Here is a 7,638-nt window from a genome sequence, read left to right on the forward strand (position 1 = left end):
CACAGATGAGAAATATTGAGACCAATGGCTGGAAATAGTGGGAAAACTGTCCTGTGATACATTTTGCTTCAAGTCTAGACAGAGATACCATGAAATTTGCACCATCTCCTAATGCTTTCACTTCTGAGCCTGCACTCAGTAGATGTGAAAAAAGACATAATGGGACTCAAAAAAACAGTAGAGGTTGGGAGATCAGAGAAATGGGGGGAGCTGGGTGGACCGGGGTGACAGGGCACAAGGCAGGAAGAAGAGAGACCAAATGACAGAAATGCTTTGTGGCTTAAAAAAACCACATCTCCTTTCAAGATGGGGTTTGGGGCAAAAGGAACAGATTCAGGAGAATCACTTCTCATATCCAAACCAGCTGGCCAAACTCATGGCAAGAAAAGCCTTTAAACCATCAGTAAAGAGGGAAAGTCACATTGTTTTTATTTGTCTGTGGAACAATAATGTCACCATATAAATAGTAAATAATAATAATAACATGTGCTGCATAACTTCTGTGATATTTTTCAATAATTACTGTTGGTGTAAAGGAATTTAGTATGAAAAAAAAAACTCTATGAGGGAAAAAATTGCTACCTCTTTCCCTCTTGATATTTATGTAACTGAATTAAAAATATGCAGATATATCAAGTTAAAAAAAATGTTATTCCTAGTTCAAGCCTAAAATCTTAAGCTCAACACATTGAAAAATCTCCCAGCTACATTGTTCTCTCATATGTTGCAAGGATTTTTATTTCCTTGTAACAGCAGTAAATCATCAAACAAAAGAGGCTTATATTGCACATACCATTGTAAGACATGCTCATAATGTAACATTAGAACGAACTATTTTTTAACCTAATATATAACAATTTAGCAGCATTAGAAGAACATCAAACAGATAAAAGTATAGCTTTTACAGCCATTCATCAATGGCCTTTTTTGAAGAGTGCAGATACCTCCTCAGGCTAAGCATACATCTCTCAATTTCACATAAATACACAAAGTGACGAGGCTTCCAGTCAAAATAAACATTTGCTCAGTGTATATCTGATTTCCACCCATTTCATTCAACAGGAAAGATACTGAGGTTAGCAAACACACTAATTTCTAGTCTGCTCTTGGGGTGGAGATGTGCTGTATCGAGCAACTTGTGATTGGCTGTGTTCACAGGCTGCTGTTCTCCTGGGCATCCATGCCTTTGTATTGGTACTATTAAAAAAGAAAAACAAATAAACAAGCTTTAAGGTGGATCCAGCCCAAATGACTTCTGGTTTTTAGAAAATAAGAACGGCTGAAGGCAGACAGGACAATGCCTCGGTTTTGGCTACAATGTAAGGAGTAAGAAGGACTGCAACACAAGGTGACATGTTCAGTATTGTGCAAGAAAAAAATTTACACTTAGTTTGGAACAACACAAAGTAACTACAATTCAGTACTTAAACGATCTAAAACTTTCCAGAGTCTGAGGCACTTAAATCTCACCAGATTGGAAAAAATCAGTGGTACCTAGACCAGAAAGTCACTTTTTGCAGTCTTGGCTGTGGCTCCATAGCCTCAGACCCTCTGTGGATGGAAACATGGTCTTGCTGCCTCAGTCTGTTTCTCCAAAAGTTCAGCAGCTGGAAGGAGAAGGGGAGTTGAACACAGCTCTCTTACCTCCTGCACTCGTCACCCTCCAGGGCTGGCTCCCTTGCCAAACACAGGCTTAAAGGATCTAATAGATGCCCTTTGTATTGCAGCATTTGGACACAGTGTTTGGTGAACTCACACTAGGATTTCATGCCACTCTGATAGAGAAAAAGTAGACTGAGGTATTTTAATAGTCATGATATCAGTCAAACCTGATTAACAGATTATTTCCCACTGACATCACTTCTCTATTCTATTTACAAGCTAAATAGCCCAGCCACTCAATTGATAAATGCTCATTTTCCTCCATCTTAATTAACTAAATATTCTTTTACTTAAACAAGCCTTCATTTTTCCATAGACACAGTAATAGATCCATTAGCAGGGTCTATCTGAGACCAGGGATCTTTTATTTATGAGGACAAGTCCAAACGGTTACTATTTTTTAATGTTTTTATTTTCCTTGATACTGTACACCATGTAATGGCTTTGGTCCAAACAGTAATCATGCAATGGGTGCCGTTCCTTCTTTCTTGACCTATCACACTCCACATGATTTAATCCATTGTTTTGGATGTTGCTGATGATTTATTGTATGAAAAATGTAAATGATCTGGATGGCAGATGTTTTATATTTTCTGACCATTCATTTTCAGTGGGAATGTAATTAAAATTTATGAAGTGTATCTGCTGAATTGCATTGGCAATTGATGATCTCCTCCAGTGCTGTCTGTCTGGAGATGATGAGTGATTGTGGACAGTGAGATGTGTTGACAAGGGCAGAAACAGACGTGATGTTACTGTCATGAGTGAGGCTACCTGCAAAAAGGCTGCCGGTTTTTTTCTTCCTTTTTTCCCACAGGAAGAAGGTGGCAACCAGAGCTGTCTTTCTTCTTGCAAGACAGAGTACAAAGCCTTTGCGTACTCCTGAAAGCTGTCACTCTTCACAAGTGCAATCTCTGTCTCTCTCAGCAATGGGCATCTGGAAGCCACGATATCACTTATAACAACCCATGTCAAGGATATTAATTAAATTCCTGATGGCCACCCAGAGAAGCTAATGAGTGTAAATTTCACAACATCCTAACTCATAAGGCAGCACACTTAACCTTTTCAGTGTTGATATCCTTCCTCCAGGAGGGAAGTAAAACAGTGAGCTGTTTGCCAACAGAGGATAGTAAAGCAGAACAGGGAAAGGGGGAGATACTTGGTTTGCCACGGTTTGAAATAGAAATGAATTTGAACCACATCTGCCAGATTTATATATCCCAGAAGCCTGAAACGGAACGGGAAGGATTGTCTGCTGAATTGAGATCTCAGGTAGCCTTTTGCTCAGGGTCCTTATCATTATGAAGCTGAGTGGATCTTCTCATCTCAGACCCTGCCAGCTCCACGTGCAAGTCCAGCAGCTCTGTTTTTGAACCCCCAGTGAACCGTATTTACTGGACTTTGACTTCCCCTTGCTCTCAACATAGCATACATCTTCTGTTTCTGAGTGTTGTGAGGGAGACAATATGGAATTAATAGCATCCTTCCATATAGCTTCTTCTACAATAAAAATATAAACAGTCTAGGGTAGAATGTCATGAACAATGTAACTGCTATAGGGCCAACAATCAGAACGGGGGAGTTTCTAAAACCCATCCTTATCATCAGGGATTTTGATCACTTAAATGTTTAAAGTGTTTTCCTAATCCACAAATCTCATTTAGTATATCTAGCATTAGACACTAATAAAAATGCCTTCAGTCTTAAGTCATGTGGCCACCTCATTACCAGAGGCTGGTAAATGAGGATTTTATTCCAAAAGCAAACCCCAGAGGTAGTTTGTCACCAATGCCCCAGTCCCACAGCGCATACTGACAACACTTCCAATGAGTTCTGCCAGGAAAGGTGGAGTCCAAATGAAGGTGACTGAAGCTATCAGCTGATGAGCCCTCCTCTTGCTAAAGTAAGTAGGCATTTAGCCATTCATTTCAAAAGCAAGTGTTATAAGCTCAAGATCTAATCCAAACCTCAGGCCTGATGGTGAGTATGACATTGTAAGTGTATGATTCAAAACAGACAAGGGATTGACATGGCAGGTGCAGCAGATGGTCAAGATCCTGTTACACAAAGGCATTTTTGATTCATCCATCTATGCTCCCAGCTCTGCTGTTTCTGCATGTCTCTGGCCTCTGACAGGGAGCTGTGGCAGGAGAGAAGGAAGAATGGGGAAGGAATGGGGACAAAAGGTCTGGTTAGGCATATTTAAAACAAAACAAAACAAAAAAACAAGAAGGAAGAAAGAAGATAGATGAAGCCAGCAGACCTCATCCTAGAAGAGGCTTAGTAAATATTGCAGAACTCTGGGAGCCAGGTAAGGTTAGGTTCCTCTTTTGGATTCATTGTTGTATTACTGGGTGCCTCAGTTTACCTGTCTGTAATCTTAGGTAAGATCTCTTACCTGTCTTTGTATGCCAAAACTTCAGTCATTAAAACTGATGTCAAAGAGGGCATTCAGCACCTCACAGGAGGCCCCGTGCACCTGCATTAGTTACCCATAAATCATGGGAAACAACACTTTGAAGTGTCAGAGAGATTTAATGTGGGATACAGAACAGAAGGGGAATGTGATGAACTGAGCCCCAAGCCCCAAATAAGGAATTTAAAATGCACCTTCCCCTTAAAAGTGTCAGCAAATGAAGAAAAAGAAGAGCGGGGGAGCCCCAAAGGCAGCAATTTTGAATGCTTTAGTTTTCTCTATTGACTTTAATTAAGCTCACCCAGGATTGCAGGCCTGTCACTTGGGGAACCTTTCCATAAAGACAAAAGGAGTTTGCTCCCCAGGTGGGTTTTCCCAAGTTTCTCAGGCTCTTGCCACAATATATGCCTGGCATCCATGACAGGGTCGTCAAAAATAATAGCTAAGGAATTCACTGTCTGTCATTCCAAAATAATTATGTATGGGGCTTTACTTGCACTTGAGATGGGTTATATATTTCATTGAGAAAGTCCATGTAGACTCAAAAATATATTTATATGTATGCATATGATACATGGAGGTTGCAAAGATTAACAAGCAAGTAAAGAATATGGGGGAGCAGAAGTCTGTATACATGTATGTGAACCATGTCAAGAAAGTGGGTGGAGAGAACTGCCATTCCAAGGTTTGTTAATTACAGAATGCATGAATGTTTTATTAGCTGTTTATCAGTAATTAGCCACCTACTTTGACGTAAAGTTCAGGTTTAGAAATGCCCCATGGAAACTGGCCCTCAAATATGAGCCAAGTTTCTAGTGTCAGCCAGAACCATAGCTGAGACAGCAGAGTATTCCCCTCAGCTGGGTGGAACGGATTTTTGATTTCCCAGCATTGCTCCTGTGTCTATCCATGCAATAGCTTTTGGGTGCCTGCAAAGTCAAAATAGTGTGGGAAAAAAAAAGAGAAGAGAGCTTGCAAGCAGAAGGGAAGGAGGTAGTATACTCAGTGGTATTCTTCAGGTGCACAGTTTGAATAAAAATGCAAAACAGGATGCTCCCATTCAGTAAATATTATCATTTTTATTCACTCATTAATTAAGTTGCTTAATTGCTGCTGTCAAAAGACTCTTGAGTTTGTGACTGGGGCTGTTTCACCGTTTTGATAATAGCTGAAGAAGGAAAAAGGCAGTGTCATTCGGCTTGCTCTTTATTGGATAATAGGGAGGCACTGGTGATAGGAGATCATAATGAAGAGTTTACACATGGCAAAAGATAAATATTTCCACGAAAAACAGGAAGGGGGAAGATCATCTTCATGAAATTCATCAGATATTTTTTCATTGGTGTGATCAATTCACCATAGCTTTCCTTTTATTCTTTCATTCATTACTCCATGAGAATAATTTTTTGCACACTATTTCTCCTGTGTTAATCTAAGTTCCCCACAAGGACCCAGAAATGGAAAAAATCTCAAGCCATGTCAGTCAACACAGTTACAAATATTTTTTTTTCCAGATCTGTCTCCAAAGGATTACTTTAAGCTGGTTTAGGAACCAACCCTTCCAGGACACTAGATTGACAAATAACCAATACTTATGGTATATTATGCATATGTTTCCGAGACAGTACTTATTCATGGCAGGATGATGATCAGTCCTCTGTCACTCAAGGCATTCTGAGAATCAATGCCTACTTTACTGCAGGCATCTCATATCTCAGTATCACACTGGTGAAGTGCTGTGAGCATGATACATGAAGGTCTCTGTGCAAATGCCCATTGTAAAAGTACAACTGACCCTGCTGATGTGGTCTAGGAACACCATTAACCATTTATTGATTCTCATTACTAAACAGATTAAGTGGAAGCTTTCAAAAGAGATTGTTGAGAATGGACTCTAGTACATCTGGAGTCAGGTCATTGCATCCATGGCTGCAAGGAGGACTGGATTATACTGTCCTCAGGCTGTCTCATGAGCAGTAAAGGCTATTTATAAGTATATGAACAGATACATAAGCAGAAAAGGATTAGGGTTAGGATGATGGAGATCATATATAGGCACCAATTTCACCTTATGGATGAGAAAGAAATGTGTAGCATATCCCTCAGTTCTAAAGTCATGCCTCCAGTCAAATGTATACATCCATTCTCTGCTCATAACCTCCCTTTTTTAATCCTGTGTAATTAAGCAAGTATGCTTCATGATGGAGTTCCCTTACCCAGGCATGGTACTGAATCCAATGAGTCCTGTTGACCCATGCTGTCATTAGGAACTGTCTAAGCAGGGTCTTACTTTGAGTTTTTGTGTGTCTCACACTGACCATCCTGCTCAATTGGATAAATCTCAGAGAGAGATAGGTTATGAAGGCCTCCAAAACTCTTTGACCCATTGAAAGCTTTCAGTGTATCTTCTTTGAAAGTTTTCAGAGCATCTCAATATATCCCAGATACACTGGTTAATGTTTCCTCTCCTTCTGCTGAGAATAGACAATGTTTTGTGCTAAATTGGGCTATGTATTTTGTAATGTACACAGAGATGCTCCAGGAAAGAGGCAAATCTAGTTCTGGCCTACAGCATCACATAGCTGTCAAATTTGTACAGTGCTTACAGGTTCCTTGAAAAAAACAGCAGCATAATTGCATAACTTACAGGTACTTGCTGCACTAATTGCTTTTAATTCCACCAGGATGGAAGGAAAAAACAGAACTGCTATGGAACATCCCATTCGACATATTGGAAGGTGCGAGCAAAGAAAAGTCTTCAAACATCACACCCATTCATATTACTTGATTTAATGGGTGGGCATAGCCTTTTAAAATCTGAAGGCCCGGGAAATGTAAGGGTGCTGACTGATGAGTTGGGACAGCTTTACCCCAGGACAAGCTGAAAAGGTTGGCAGCTTCAGCTGTCTACCCTGCTCCTGGTGTCCAGATGTCTAAGCTGCCTGTCAGTCAGCTCCCAAACCACTGTAGTTTACAGGGCAGACTTTTCACTGCAACCATCACTGATTTTGGTTTGCCTTAAAATGCTTCACTGTAAATGCTAGCTGATTTCTATTTGGAGAGAAATGGGATAGAAAGAGGTACCCCTACCACTTGCCCCTCTACAAGTGGTCCCCAGTATTCAGGCTCCCAAGGCACATATCTCTATAGTCCTCACTGTGCTTTAACAAAACCAGCCAAATCACTGAAATATGTTTTATTGCAATACAAACTTCAAGCACACACAAGCTGCTTTTCCAGAATTTCTAACATCAGGCCCTGGAACAAGGAACTCTCTGGTATTAATAAGAACTGGCTCCCTGCACATCCTCCTTTCTTGACCCTAAGCAGCTTCCCCAGTCTGCAGCAACAGTGCTGGAGCGAGCTCCTGAGAACTCCTCTTTCTTGTTCAGGACACAGGGTGCTGAGGGACTAATATCACTCTCAGTATACCTCCTGTTCCAGTTTGTGAATGCAATGGTGAACCTACCCAAGGATTCAAAACATAAATAAACATAAGTTTTGCCTCTTTTTGTCTGTTATGACCAAGTACCTTTTCTTCACCTTTCCCCTGACTT

The 7,638-nt window shown here is 40.4% G+C and overlaps 1 long non-coding RNA gene across 1 annotated transcript; it reads right to left on the reverse strand.

Moving 5' to 3' along the window:
• Positions 1-404: 404 nt before the first annotated feature.
• Positions 405-6,020, reverse strand: LOC139793738 (uncharacterized). The gene is made up of 3 exons (XR_011724758.1): positions 3,061-6,020; positions 1,645-1,775; positions 405-1,197 (listed from the first exon to the last, which is right to left on the reverse strand). It is a non-coding gene; the product is annotated as an uncharacterized lncRNA (long non-coding RNA).
• Positions 6,021-7,638: the final 1,618 nt, after the last annotated feature.

This window comes from Heliangelus exortis, chromosome 2 (assembly GCF_036169615.1).
Source record: "Heliangelus exortis chromosome 2, bHelExo1.hap1, whole genome shotgun sequence".
NCBI classification, from domain to species: Eukaryota; Metazoa; Chordata; class Aves; order Apodiformes; family Trochilidae; genus Heliangelus; species Heliangelus exortis.